Source organism: Prionailurus bengalensis, chromosome B2 (genome assembly GCF_016509475.1).
Source record: "Prionailurus bengalensis isolate Pbe53 chromosome B2, Fcat_Pben_1.1_paternal_pri, whole genome shotgun sequence".
Taxonomy (NCBI): Eukaryota; Metazoa; Chordata; class Mammalia; order Carnivora; family Felidae; genus Prionailurus; species Prionailurus bengalensis.
This window is the reverse complement of record NC_057349.1, coordinates 67,856,044-67,872,072: the sequence shown is the minus strand read 5'-3', so window position 1 is coordinate 67,872,072 and position 16,029 is coordinate 67,856,044.

Below are 16,029 nucleotides of genomic sequence, written 5' to 3'. Positions count from 1 at the left end.
AGGTGTTACAACCTGCTGCTGATTAGGGGACCACATTATGAAAACCACTAGATTAAACAATCTCTAAATTTCCTTTCAGTTTAATTCCACGAGTCTGCAATTACAAGTGAAATGATCAGTTTCCATGTTAAAGTATAAGATTAAAGATATTTCAGAAATCACTACTCCTCCTTGTGAACATTATCAATTAAAAACTGATAGTATCATGTGACTCTTAAGGTATTCCGGCCTAGAAAAAGTCAGATTGAGGACATGTCCCTGAAATATAGCTATACTTAGTATATATGCATATATATGTATATGTTTAGTATATTTACAAATGTAGCCTTTTTTTATATGTACATTTTGAATGATACCCAGGGGTGTTACTAAGAATGCTTTTGAATGGTAGAAATACAAAATGTTAGAATTACAAAACCAATTCTCTGAGTTATACAATCAACTTTTATTACAAGTTTAGCATGTCTTTATTGCTTAAATTTAGCAAAGTCTATTAAGATGTAAGCTAACCTGTCATATTTAACACAATTTAATTCTGGCATAAAAGATAAATAGAAAAGTTAGACTAAAGCTTGAATGGATGTGTAATTACAGTAGATAAAAAAAGCTACTTTATTTTTCTAATTATTCCATTAAAAAAATTTTGGGAAAAAAGGAAAAACAAAGCAGAGATCTGCCACCCAAATTTTTAATTCTAATTCTAAAGCCCTCTCTTTTCTAATAGCATTTTGCTTACTTAGTCTGGTCATCTAGTACCAAGTTTAAATTCTAAACCTGGTCTTCCGTACTCAACAATGCAAACATCCCATCTCCAACTACAATGGTCAGTGGTATTGACCAAAGGACCCATATCTGCAAGGCAACACAATCATCCTATGCAAACAGAATTCAGAGGAAAACAGGGTGGAGACTGATGACAGGATCTTTTGGAGGATCCAAGAGCATGAGACCCTCTCCAAAGCTACTCTTCTGCCGAGATTCTTTACTCAGTACATAGTATTGGCATCCACCCAGTTTCACAAACTAGAAACCTAGGAATCATCTTTTACTTGCTTTTTTTAATTAAATCTACATCCTTGAATATATCTTTACCTTCTTTTTTTAAGTTTTTTTGTTTATTTTGAGAGAGACAGACAGTGCAAGTGGGGGGAGGGACAGAGAGAGGGAGAGAGAGAGAATCCCAAGCAGGCTCAGCACTGCCAGTACGAAGCCTGACGTGCGGCTCGAACCCACAAAACCATGAGATCATGACCTGAGCCGAAACCAAGAGCTGGACACTTAACCGACTGAGCCACCCAGGCACCCCATGTCCTTGAATATATCTTGAATCTATTCACATTTTTTCCAATTCCAATGAGCCCATCCTAGTCTTAGCCAGGGTGGCTCAGCCATACTACTGTAATAACAGCTTCAAACAGGCCATTCCATGGTCTCTCTGCCCACCCTCTAATCCGTTTCTCACACAAAAGCTATAATGATCTTAAAAAATAAAAAAAATCAGATCAAAGCACCTTCCCACTAAAACCATTCAAAGGTTTCCTGTTGCTCTTAGGATAAACTCCTAAATCCTTAATTGATCTACTGGGCCCTCCCTACCTACTTCACCAGCCTCATCTTTAACAGCATTTTCACCTTCTCGGTTAAGTTCCAGCCATTTTGTTCTTCTTTCAGTTCCACAAATGCTTCATCTTCTTTTCTACTTTAAAGACTTTGGACACGTTTTATTCTCCATCTGCAATGCATTTTTTGTCTAAATAGGGACTTGCACCAGTAGGTTAATACATATCTGCTGAATAAAACAACATATTTAAAATAATCTTTGTCAAGGAAAATTCAGAATTGTAGAATTCTAGAACCTGGATTCCTTAGTTACCATCTAACTCAGTCTTCTCAGAAGTCCAGAAAATGTCTTTGCCCAAAGTAACATTGTGGTAAAAAGCTATGATAATGCCCTAAAAAGGATCAGCAATCCAGATGTGAACCTGGGGCCTGGGTTTGAAGATTACAATGCTGAAGCAACTTGAGCTCTTTCCAGGAGGCCAGGAACTGACTGAAGGAGGACTTGTGTTGGTAATAGATACATAATAACAAAGCTTCCTCTCTGTATTTGGCTACAAAATCTTCTTTTGTATCACAGTTGTATCCTCCATTTTAGCCAGATTTAAAATTCTTCCTATAAAACTATAGTTGACCCTTGACCAACATGGGTTTGAATTGCATGCTTCCATTTATGCATGGAATTTTTTCAATACATAGAACTGTAAATGTATTTTCTCTTCTTTATGATTTATAAATAACATTTCCTTGTCTCTGGCTTATTTTATTATAAGAATATTGTATGTAATACATATAACATACAAAATATGTGTTAATTGACAATGCTGTCAGCAAGACTTAGGTCAACAGATAAGTTTTAAGGGAATTAAAAGTTATATGCAGATTTCCTATTGCATGAGGGATTGGTGCCTTGGGACCAAGGACCCCTGACTTGTTCAAGGGTCAACTGTATTTGAATAAACTGATTCATATTTTATGCTGGTAGAGCTTAATAATTATTAATAAAATAATCCAGTTTAATTACATATATTTCTTTGAAAACGCAATTATCAATCTTGTTCTTTTAAACACTATACTTAAAAGTACAGCATAGGGGTGCCTGAGTAGCTCAGTTGGTTAAGCCTCCAACTTTGGCTCAAGTCATGATCTTACGGTTCATGAGTTGGAGGCCAAGTCAGTCTCTTTGCTGTCAGTGCAAAGCTCCTTCGGATCCTCTGTCACCTTCTCTCTCTACCCCTCATTTGCTCACACACTCTCTCTCTTTCAAAAATAAATAAACATTAAAAAAAGCACAGCATATAGTTAGTCCTTGACTAAATATAAGTTTCAGAAGACAATAGCAGGTTCTGAAAATTATGTCCGGTTGATAGTTTTTGAAGGTCTAAGTGCATTTGTGTCAGATAAAATGAATATAATGAAATGAAAGTCATGTATAATTTTCTGTTATAAGGATGCAAGTTTCTGTTTTTAACATAATTTCTACAATGTAATATTCCACTTCACTTTCAACTTGTTGATTGTCTTATTTTTGCTCTCGTATAATCCTACCATGCTTCATGGCTTGATTAAGTGAAGCTGAAACTAATATTTTTTTAAGTGTCAATAAATATATCCTTAGAATAACACAAATTTCTTGTAATGGTTCCTACCAGATATCTTTAGCATCAACATTTATAAATGGACAGTGAAGTTTTCAAGTAACTTTCCTAGACCCTTGGCACTTTTGCTTTCGTGGGTCCCTTCCACAAGAATCACGTTAAAAAAATTTTAAGCTAGGTTTATAGTACTATATATGAAGCTATGTTTTTAAAAAATTTTAAGTTTATTTATTTATTTGAGGGGGAAGGGGCTGAGAGAAATAGGGGGAGAGAGAGAGTCCCAAGCAGGCCCTGTGCTAATAGCACAGAGCCCAATGTGGGTCTTGATCCCATGAATTATGAGATCATAACCTGAGCAGAAATCAAGAGTCAGAGTCTCCACCAACTGAGCCACTTAGGCACCCTAAAACTATATTTTCAATTAAAATGTTTAAGGTTAGTTTTTTTTTTCCCCCAAAACTGCTTTGGTCTAAAGAGATAATCTAGGCTGGATTGTTATATATTTGTTATCATGATGTTAATTCTTTCTTCTCATTTTAAAAGAACATTAAAACATTTTTCACAAGGCTTTGAAAGTGTCATAGGCCACAGGCACTGTGCTTCCTGTGCCTAATGGATGTCAGCTGTGTAGATGACTTGTTCATTACTGGAAATTATCACATGAAAATCATATCTAGCTGAACTCTGAGGCAGTGGTGCTTACACTTTAACATGCATAAAAATCAACTGGACAGCTTGTAAAACAGTTTCCTGGGCCCCATCTCAAACCATCTAATTCAGTAGGTCACCGTGGGGGCCATGAATTTGCATTTCTAATAAGCTCAAAGGTGATGGGGGTGTGCTGATCTGACAACCACACTTCAGGAACCAGTGCTTGGAGTAATGTATGTATCTAAATGTTTTGTTTACGCAAAGGCAGTGCTCTCAATATGATTTGCTAGGTATATGATCTACATCTCCTAACCAGCATTTCTTGACACATAGTAACAAAAACATCTATCGTTATTTTTGTTTTAGAAGTGGAAACTGAGACCCAAAAGTTTGAAAACTTTCCCAAGATGACTCAGCCAGGAAAGTCTAAAGCTGGAACTTGAGCCCACATCTATTTAGACTCCAACGTTCATGCTCCCCTATTTTCATTATCATATGGCAGTGATCTCAAAGGTAAAATATAATCATTGGCCTAGAGGCAAAATCTTAAACATGAAATAATGCATAAAAATGGTAGAGAAGTGTATTTATCTAGACCTTCACTGTTGTATTTGCCCTGTTTATTAAAGTTTGCTGATGGCCTTCTTTCCGGCTCTTTCATTCCTCAGTTCTTTAAAAAAAATTTTTTTTAATGTTTATTTAGTTTTTGAGAGAGACAGACAGAGCACGAGTGGCAGAGGGGCAGAGAGAGAGAGGGAGACACAGAATCCGAAGTGGGCTCCAGGCTCTGAGCTGTCAGCACAGAGCCCGACACGGGGCTCAAACTCTCGGAACCTGAGGTCATGACCTGAGCTGAAGTGGGACGCTCAACTGACTGAGCCACCCAGGTGCCCCTATTCCTCAGTTCTTATCTCCAGTTAGTAACAGCAAAAGGAATATAGTAATGGCTTGCAACATAACTTTCTGAAAGTGCTGTGCTGTAATGCTAACTTCCAACTAAGGTTGTTCGGGATTTTTCATTTTTCATTAACTTCACTTTGCAATTTAAACTGCTGAACACGTCAACAAACTTCAATCCTTAAAGCACCAAAAAAGTAAGGGTTAGCTTGCACTCAGAGTTTGAAATTTAAACACCTTCACCTTATGAAGTTAAAAATATCATTTTAGGGGCGCCTGGGTGGCGCAGTCGGTTAAGCGTCCGACTTCAGCCAGGTCACGATCTCGCGGTCCGTGAGTTCGAGCCCCGCGTCAGGCTCTGGGCTGATGGCTCGGAGCCTGGAGCCTGTTTCCGATTCTGTGTCTCCCTCTCTCTCTGCCCCTCCCCCGTTCATGCTCTGTCTCTCTCTGTCCCAAAAAAATAAATAAACGTTGAAAAAAAAAAAAAAAAATTAAAAAAAAAAAAAAATATCATTTTATAAGTAGCTTCCTCATTCATTTTCTTAATATTCTCTCATTATAAACACATGACCTAATCACTTTCTCTTTCTCAGTCTATACATCTGTGTGTGTGTGTGTGTTTTCTACTGCTTTTCTTTCTCTGATTCTTTTATTCACCAAGAACACAGTCTAAAACAGATGTAGGCTATTTTCTAAGTTATATTTTTTAAGAAAATGCTTTGATGACCTCAAAGTTTACCAAACCTTTGCCCACCACCCTAGTGTAAAGGGGCACAGTGATTTTTACCAATCACACAGACATAATAAGTACTGAAAGATATATTACAAGGATAAAGAAATGACCATATACATCATGGAGCATTCATTTAATGAAATGCTTTGCAGCTATTTAAACCCATGAAATAGATCTGTTTGTACTGATCAGGAAAGTAGCTATTATTAATTAAAAAGAAAAAGCAAATTATAGTTCAATTTCCTTTTCATAAAAATAAATTTATGAATATATATAATAATCTGTGTAGCGTAGGGTATTTCAGAGGAAAGGGGTTAGAGGATTGATGTAGAGGACTTTGTCTTCTTTGTTATGGAATTTTATAGGTTTTGGATTATAGGTAACTTACTTTTTTAGTGTTTTTCAGTATTTTCAAATAATTTTAAGCTAATAAAGCCATGTTTTTTAGATATTTCTTTAACCTTCAAAGTTTAACAGTATTGGGGCACCTGGGTGAATCAGTTGGCTAAGAGTTCGACTTCAGCTCAGGTCATGATCTCACAGTTCTTGATTTCAAGTCCCCCATCTCACAGCACAGAGCCCACTTCAAATCCTCTGTCTCCCTCTCTCTCTGCTCTTCCCCCACTTTCTCTCTCTCTCTCTCTCTCTCAAAAATAAGTAGACATTAAAAAAAGTTTAACAGTATTATCTAACCATTTTTTAAAATGTTGTTTCTTGAAACAAAAATATGGTCATTGTGGACTTTCCCAGTTTGTATATTTATCCTCATCTGTCAGGCCTTTTCCCATCCTTAAAGTGTTTAAAATTTTAGGTATGAAAACAATACAAATTCAATAATCTTGGAGGTGGGAAGACTATTTTATGTATCAATTATGACAGTTCCAGATTATTACAGTTGATTCCTTTATTTTCTATTTCTAGTATTTGGTTTGTATACATTAGTCTTGAAACCACCATGGAATTAGGTGGAATCAAATGAAGTTGCTGGATTTTTTTAAGTAAAAAATGGTCAGATGTTGGGGCACCGGGTGGCTCAGTCGGTTAAGCGTCTGGCTCAGGTCATGATCTCGTGGTTTGTGAATTTGAACCCCACATCAGGCTGTGCACTGACTGTGCAGAGCCTGCTTGGAATTCTCTCTCTGTCTCTCCTTCTCTCTCTGCTTCTCCTCCACTTGTGCATTCTGCTTCTCTCTCTCTCAAAATAAATTTAAAAACTTAAAAATAATTGGTTAGATGTTGGTACTTTCTTATGGCTCTACCTAAAAATCAAAAGCTATCCTGAATTAAGTCATATGATATCTTTACCTAGAAAATAATTATGAATTAAGTCATATGAATTATGAATTAAGTCTTATGATATCTTTACCTAGAAAATAATTATGAAAAATTTAGATTTGTCTTAATATTATATACACATGAAAACATAATATTACAAAGCTTGGTTTATTAAAGGTATAGTTTACATGGTGACTACATTAAACCTATAATACAGGCATGTACTACAACCTTGGTTTGAATGTATTAGAAGAGCAAACAGTATAATATTATTAAGAATACATGCCAGCAAATATCCATAATGTGATAAATTGGAGATTTAGGTTCTTTTTTTTTTTAATGTTTTTAAGGTTCATTTATATCTGAAGAAGAGAGATACAGAGCATGAGTGGGGAGAGGCAGAGAGAGAGACACACACAGAATTCAAAGCAGGCTCTGTCAGTACAGAACCCGACATGGAGCCTGAACTCACAAACCATGAGATCATGACCTGAGCCAAAGTCGGATGCCCAACCAACTGAACCACCCAGGTGCCCCGCAGATTTAGGTTCTTATGAAATCATCTCATTTGGGGAGATGGAAGGAGATGTCAGGACTTTAAAGTTTATTTATTTTGAGAGGGGGGGAGCAGCAGAGTGAGAGAGGGAGAGAGAATCCCAAGCAGGGCTCGATCTCATGAACCATGAGAGCATGACCTGAGCCAAAATCAAGAGTTGGGCTTAACCGACTGAGCCACCTAGGTGCCCCAGAGATATCAGGCCTTTAATGAGGAATTACTTAAAAAATGTTTATGTTTATTTCCTCTTGGGAAAAAGTCATACTTTAGTAATGTTTTAAATCAGAATATATAGTGAATTAGAAAACATTTTGTATTGTCAGCATTTTATGCCCATGAAAGTATTTTATTTTCTACTTATTACTTTACTTTGTAAATCCTAAGCAAGATAAACCATTTAGGTATTTGGTTCTATGAATGGGTCTTCACTGTGCAAAGGCCCTTGCCTCTTATGTAATAAACTGGACACTGTAGGTCAAGTCCCATTTCTGATAGAAAGGAATAGGCTAGGGAGCATTATGTAAAATCAGAACTAAAGCTGCAAACACTAGTGCTGAGACCCTACCTTACTCCTCCAGTCCCTTTTCCCAGAGGGGACTTTGTGCATGACTTCCAACAAGCCATGGTCCTAGGGAGCCATTAACACCATGTCAGTAACCAGTCATATCTAACCTGAAGGGGAGACAATTTGGACTGGGTGAGAGTCTATCCTGAGGCCAGGCATGAAAGAATAGAGGAATAGGAAGTTGATGCAATTTCCTTATTACCTACTGTGATGACTAAATTAGCCTACTTGAAAACAATTTTAAGTACCTGATCTATTTGCTTTAAGTCATGTATATAGGTTAGGCAGCATTTAGTATGGATTTAGAAACTATCTGGAATATGAGGATCTGTAAATCAACTAAGAATATGCGGGCTAACATTCCTAAGACTTTTTTTTTTTAATTGCTGTGATAATGTAAACTCTTCTGCAATACCATAATGGGAGAAAAAGAATCGTGGCCTACTTGATTAAATAAATTCTCTAATGTTGTTGAGATAGTTGACCCATTTAAATAAAACATTATAGGAATCTACCTTTCCTCAAAATGGGTATATATATATGTATACCTCTGGCAGAGAAATCAAACCAAATGTAGAAGTTAGATACAAAAATAAATTTGTCATTTTCCGGCATCTGGCATGGTGTTGAACATTTAGTAGATATTCAATAAATATTTGCTAAAGTATTTTATAATTTATGTACTTTTTATCTTTTTGAGTCTGGATATATTTATAGGTTTGGTGGTTTGTATAGCCAAACCTACTGGACTGAAATTTTAGTATGGAATAGTGCACTGTGATGCAAAATTTTTTTTTTCTCTTGTAGTAATAGGATCAGCCCTTGAACATGGACTTGGCTTCTCCCCAGTGGCAGACCCGGGACATAACTGTGAGCAAAGAGTACTGGAGAGTACATGCATTCTCACTACTAATATGCACTTTTATTCAACATAGTACTGGAAGCCTTCGCCACAGCAATCAGACAACAAAAAGAAATGAAAGGCATCCAAATTGGTAAGGACGAAGTTAAACTTCGTCACTATTTGTAGATGACATGATACTATATATGGAACACCCTAAGGACTCCACAAAAAAGCTTAAGAACTAATAAATGAATTGAGTTAAGTTGCAAGGTACAAAATTAATATATAGAAATGGTTGCATTTCTATGTACTAATAATAAAGTATCAGAAATAGAAATTGAGACAACATTTCCAAAAAGAATAAAGCACTGAAGAATAAAGTTAATCACAGAGGTGTAAAACCTATACTCTGAAAACTGTAAGACATTGGTAAAAGAAATTAAAGATGACACAAATAAGTAGAAAGATATACCTTGCTCATGGATTGGAAGAATTAATGTTTTAAAATGTCCATACTACCAAAGCAATCTACAGATTTAATATAATCCATTGTAAAACGTCAACAACATTTTTCACAGAATTAGAGCAAATAATCCCAAAAGTTGTAGGGTACCACAAAAGACCCCAGATAGCCAAAGAGTCTTGAGAAAGAAAAACAAAGCTGGAGGTATCACAATCCCAGATTTTAAGATATAGTATAAAGTGGTAGTAATCAAGATAATATGGTATTGGCGCAAAAATAGACACATAGATCAATGGAATATAATAGTCCCAAAAAATGACACTTATATAGTCATTTAATCTACAACAAACGAAGCAAGAATATATAATGGGGTAAAGACAGTCTCTTCAATAAATGGTGCTGAGAAAACTGAACATCTACGTGCAAAATAATGAAACTGGACTACTTTTTTATACCATATACAAAAATAAACTTAAAATACATTAAAGATTTAAATATCAGATTAGAAACCATAAAAAATTGAAGAAAACAGGCAATAAGCACTTGGGTAGTGGCCTTAACAATATATATTTTTGGATCTGCCTCCTAGGCAAGAGCAACAAATGCAAAAATAAGAAAATGGGACCACATCAAACTGAAAAGCTTTTGCACAGTGAAGAAAACCATCAACAAAACAAAAAGGCAATTTGCTGAATGGAAGAAGATATTTGCAAAAGATATAACTGATAAGGGTTATCTATCCAAAATATATAAAGAACTCACACAGCTCAATAAAAACAACCCAAACAATCCAATTAAAAAACGTGCATAGAGGGCGCCTGGGTGGCTCAGTCAGTTGAGCGACTGACTTCCGCTCAGGTCATGATCTCACGGTTTGTGAGTTTGAGCTCCGTGTCAGGCTCTGTGCTGACAGCTCAGAACCTGGAGCCTGCTTCTGATTCTGTGTCTCCCTCTCTCTCTGACCCTCCCCCACTCATGCTCTGTCTCTCTCTGTCTCAGAAATAAATAAACATTAAACATTTTTTTTTTAAATGGGCAGAGGACTTGAATAAACATTTCTCAAAACACACACGCGCGCGCGCACACACACACACAAACAAAAAAACATACAGATGGCTAACAGACACATGAAAATACACTCAACATCACTAATCAATAGGAAAATGCAAATCAATAGCATAATGAGACGTCCCTCAACCTTATTAGAAAGGCTATCACCAAAAAGACAACAAATAAAAAGTGTTGTCAAGGATGTGGAAGCAAAGGAACACTTGTGCATTGTTGGTGGGAATGTAAAATGTCATGACCACTGTGGAAAATAGTATGGAGGTTCCTCAAAAAATCAATAATAGAAGAAATACATGATCCAGCAATTCCACTCTGGATATTTATCCAAAGAATATGAAAAAACACTAACTCGAAAAGATATCTTCACCCCTATGTTCATTGCAGTACTATTTATAATAGTCAAGACATGGAAGCAACATAAGTGTCCATTGATAGAAGAATGGATACAGAATGTGATACATATATATATGTAATATGTATTACATAGATATGTATATATTAGGTATATGTTATATATAATGAAATATTACTCAGCCATAAAAAAAATGAGATCTTGCCATTTGCAACATGAATAGACCTAGAGTGCATTATGCTAATAATGCCTAGAAATAGAGAAAGACAAAGACCATATGATTTCACTTATATGGATTTTTATAATTGAAGTGTAGTTGACATGCTATATTATAGGAATTTCAGGTGTACAACACAACAATTCAACATTTATGTAAAGTATAGCTTGTGTAGTCTTCAGTTTCTTTCAGCAGTATTTTATACTTTTCAGAATACAGGTATTTCATCTCCTTGGTTAAGTTTATTCCTCTCTTTTATTCTTTTTGGTGCCATTGTAAATAGAATTGTTTTCTTAATTTCTCTTTCTGCTACTTCATTATTAGTGTATCAAAACACAATCAATTTCTGTGTATTAATTTTGTACTCTGCAACTTTACTGAATTTGTTTGTTCTTAGAGTTTTTTCATGGAATCTTTAGGGTTTTCTATATATAGTATCATGTGATCTGCAAATAGTGACAGTTTAACTTCTTCCTTACCAATTTGGATGCCTTTCATTTCTTTTTGTTGTCTGATTGCTGTGGCCAGGATTTCTGGTACTATGTTGAATATTAGTGGTAAGAATGGACATCTTTGTCTTATTTCTGATCTTAGAGGAAAAGCTCTCAGTTTTTCACCAGTGAGTATGGTGTTAGCTATCAGTTTGTCATATATGCCCCTTATTGTGTTGAGATATTTTATCCTCTACATCCATTTTGTTGAGCGTTTTTTATCATAAATGGGTGTGGAATTTTGTTAAATGCTTATTCTGCATCTATTGAGATAATCATATATTTTTATCCTTCATTTTGTTGATGTGATGTATCACATTGATTGATTTGTGAATATTGAACTGTTCTTGCATAAAATCCCACTTAATCATGGTGAATAATCCTTGTAATGAATGTATTATTGAATGAGATTTGCTAATATTTTGTTGCAGATTTTTGCATCTATGTTCACCAGAGACATTGGCCTATAGTTTTCTTTTTTGTAGTGCTTTTGTCTGGTTTTGGTATCGGGGTAATGCTGGCCTTGTAGACTGTGTTGAGAAGCTTTCCCTCTTTGTTTTTGTCTTTGTTGTTTGTGGGTTTTGTGTGTGTGTGTTTTTTGGAATAGTTTGAGGAGAATAGGCATTAACTTTTCTTTAAATATTTGGTAGAATTCATTTGTGAATACATCTGGTCCTCGACTTTTGTTTGTTAGGAGTTTCTTGGTACCTGATTAAATTTTATTACTAGTAATTGGTCAGTTCAGATATTTTCTATTTTCCTGATTCAGTCTTGGAAGATTGTATATCTCTAGGAATTTATTCATTTCATGGTAGTCTAACCTTTGTATTTCTGTGGTCAGTTGTTACTTCTTTTTGTTCACTTCTGCTTTTTTTTTATGTTCCCTCTTTTTTTCTTGATGAGTCTGGCTAAAAGTTTACCAATTTTGTTTATCTTTTCAAAGAACCAGCTCTTGATTTCATTGATATTTATTTTATTTCATTTTTTAAAGTAGGCTCCATGCCCAATGTGGGAATTGAACTCATGGCTCTGAGATCAAGAAGCACATGCCCTACCAATTGAGCCAGCCAGGTGCCCCTCATTGATCTCTTCTATTGTTTTTTACTCTCTATTTCATTTATTTCTGGTTTGGTCTTTATTATTTCCCTCCTTCTACCAACTTTGGGCTTTGTTTGTTCTTCTTCTAGTTCCTTTAGGTGTAAAGTTAGATTGTTTATTTAAGATTTTTCTTATTTTTTAAAATAAGCCTATATTGCTATAAGTTTCCCTTAGTACTGCTTTTACTGTATTCCAAAGATTTGTGTCTATATTAAAAATTTTTAATGTACCTCTATTTTAATAAAAAACTCATATGTCAGTTTTACCATATGTAGAACAATATCTCCAAGAATAGTTATCTTTAATATTTTTTGATTGTCACAATCTCAACTATTGACACAGTGGACGCTAAAGCAAAGACATTCTATTCTATTTTAAAATCCAGTTTTTAGGGGCACCTGGATGGCTCGTTTGGTTAAGCATATGACTTGTAATCTTGGCTCAGGTCATGATCAGGTTGGTGAATTCAAGCCCTGCATCAGGCTTTGCACTGGCAATATGGAGCCTGCTTGGAATTCTCTCTCTCTCTCTCTCTCTCTCTCTCTCTCTCTCTCTCTCTCTGCTCCTACCCCACTTGCTCTCTATCCCTCTCTCTCTCAAAACAAATAAATAAACTTAAAAAAATAAAATCCAACTTTTATTCTGAAAGTTTAATAAAAGCAAAGGAGATATACTCAACTGACACCAAATTGCTGCAATTTTAAATCAAATAGTACATTCATCAAGGACATGAAATATTTTTAAAGATTTCTTTATGTATCCCATAGTGTAGTGTCTTGAACATAGAAGATATTTAGTAAGTAGTTTTTTCATCTGAATTGATGAACCAAAGATTCTAGCATTAAGATACCAGTAGACTCTAAATACCCACTTTACTTTTAAGCTTGCTGTTAATAAAGATGAGATTTATATCTAATATGCAGCTACTTAGATCATGTTTCCTTTGTTACTCAGCCTGACCCAAACAACTCAATAGGTAGTCATATTTTTCAGATATTTCTAAACTTTTTAATGCAATTTTTTTTTTAAATTTTTTTTCAACGTTTTTTAATTTATTTTTGGGACAGAGAGAGACAGAGCATGAACGGGGGAGGGGCAGAGAGAGAGGGAGACACAGAATCGGAAACAGGCTCCAGGCTCCGAGCCATCAGCCCAGAGCCTGACGCGGGGCTCGAACTCACGGACCGCGAGATTGTGACCTGGCTGAAGTCGGACGCTCAACCGACTGCGCCACCCAGGCACCCCAATGCAATTTTAACCTTTAGTCACTAAAATTAAACTCCTAATCACAAAATTTTATTTATTTATTTATTTATTTATTTAGACAGAGAGAGACTGAGAGAGAGAGCACAAGTGGGGCAGAGGAGCAGAGAGAGCGAGAGAAAAAGAGAGAGCGAGAATCTCAAGCAGGCTCCATGCTCAGTGTGGAGCCCTACACAGGGCTCAACCCCATGACCCTGGGTTCATGACCTGAGCTGAAATCAAGAGTCAGATGCTCAACCACGTAAGCTATCAAGGTGCCCCCACAAAATTATTTTAAATATGTGGTATGTCCATGAAACAAATTCAGAGGAATTCTAAAACATGATGCATATTATTCTGACTTCAAATAGTAACTACCTTGTTTGTCGGCCTTCTTGTATGTATATTTGTATTTATGTTTACGTTGTATTTATTATAATTCAATCTTTGTTGTTTTTTTTTTTAAATTAGCCATACTTCTTACTTAATGTGTGCTACTCATGAGCTTTAAACACACAAAAATGCTAGAATCCCTTATGAAACTTTCCTCTATCCATATCAGACTATTAGAGATGACATATAGGCTTACCTTGGAGATACTGTGGTTTTAGTTCCAGACCACCATGGTAAAGTGAACATTACAATAAAGCAAGTCAAATGAAATTTTTGGTTTCCCAGTACATATAAAAGTCATGTTTATACTATAGTCCATTAAATGTGCAACAGCATTATGTCTAAAACAATATATACATACCTTAATTAAAAATACCTTACTGCTAAAAAATGCTAACCATCATCTGAGCTTTCAGTGAGCTACTTGCAATCTTTTGCTAGTAGAGGGTCTTGCCTTGATGTTGATGGCTGCTGAATGATCAGGGTGCTGATTGTTGAACAGTGGGTTAGCTGTGGCGATTTCTTAAAATAAGACATCAATAAAGTTTGCCATATGTATTAACTTTTCCTTTCATGGACACTTTCTTTGTAGCATGCAATGCTGTTTGATAGCATTTTACTCACAGTAGAATTTCTTTCAGAATTAGAGTCAATCTTCTCAAACCCTGCTGCTGCTTTATCAACTAAGTTTATGTAATATTCTAAATTCTTTGGACAAACCTTCATCCATCTCAAGAATCTACTTTCTTTGCTCATCCATATGAAGCAACTCCTCATCCATTTGAATTTGATTATAAGATTGCAGCAATTCAGTCATATCCTCAGGCTCCACATTAAATTCTAGTTCTCTTGCTATTTCCACCACATCTACAGTTACTTCCTCCACTGAAGTCTTTAACCTCTCAAAGTCATCCATGAGGATTGGAATCAACTTCTTCCAAACCCCTGTTACTGTTGATACTTTGACGTCCTTCAATGTATTCACAATTGTTCTTAATGGCATTTAGAATGGTGAATCTTATCCAGAAGTTTTTCAGTTTACTTTGCCCATATCCATCAGAGGAATTACTGTCAATGGTAGCTACAGTCTTAAGAAATGTATTTCTTAAATAATAAAACTTGAGAGTTGGAATGACTCCTTGATCCATGGGCTGCAGAATGGATGTTTTGTTAGGCATGAAAACAAAATGAATCTCACTGTACTTTTCCATTAGAGCTTTTGGGTGGCCAGGTACATTGTCAGTAAGCAGTCATATTGCTGTCTTGCTTTCTTATCATTCATTTGTTCACTGGAATAGCACTTTTAATTTCCTTCAAGAATTTTTTCCTTTGCATTTACTACTTGGCTAATTGGTACAAGAGACCTAGCTTTTGACATGCCTTCCCCTCTAAGCTTAATCATTTCTAGCTTTTGACTTAAAGTGAGAGATGTGAGATTCTTCTTTCACTTGAACACTTAGAGGCCATTGTAGGGTTATTAATTGACCTAATTTCAATATGTGTCTCAGGGAATAGGGAGGCCCAAGGATAGGGAGAGAGATGGGGGAACAGCCAATTGGTAGGGCAGTCAGAACATACAGTTATCAATTAAGCTCACTGTCTTATATGGTTGCAGTTTGTGGCTTGCCATCAATTAAAATAGTAACATCAAAGATAATGGATCACAGATCACCATAACAAATATAATAATATGACAAAGTTCAAAATGTTGTGAGAATTACTGAAATGTGACACAGAGACATGAAATGAGCAAATGCTATCGTAAGAACATTGCCAATAGATTTGCTTAATGGGGGGTTCCCATAAACCTTCAAATTGTAAAAAAACTGAAGTAGCTGTGAAGTGCAATAAGGTGAAGGGCAGTAAAATGAGGTACGCTTGTGGTAGTAAATCAAAGCCTTTTGGTATTTTGAAATACCAAAGTTAGATGGCTTGAAACTAAAGCCTTTATATGATTAAGTCCCTGCTGTAATGTGTCACGTGCTAAGATGATTCACAATGCACATACACATGTATAAACAAACATCAA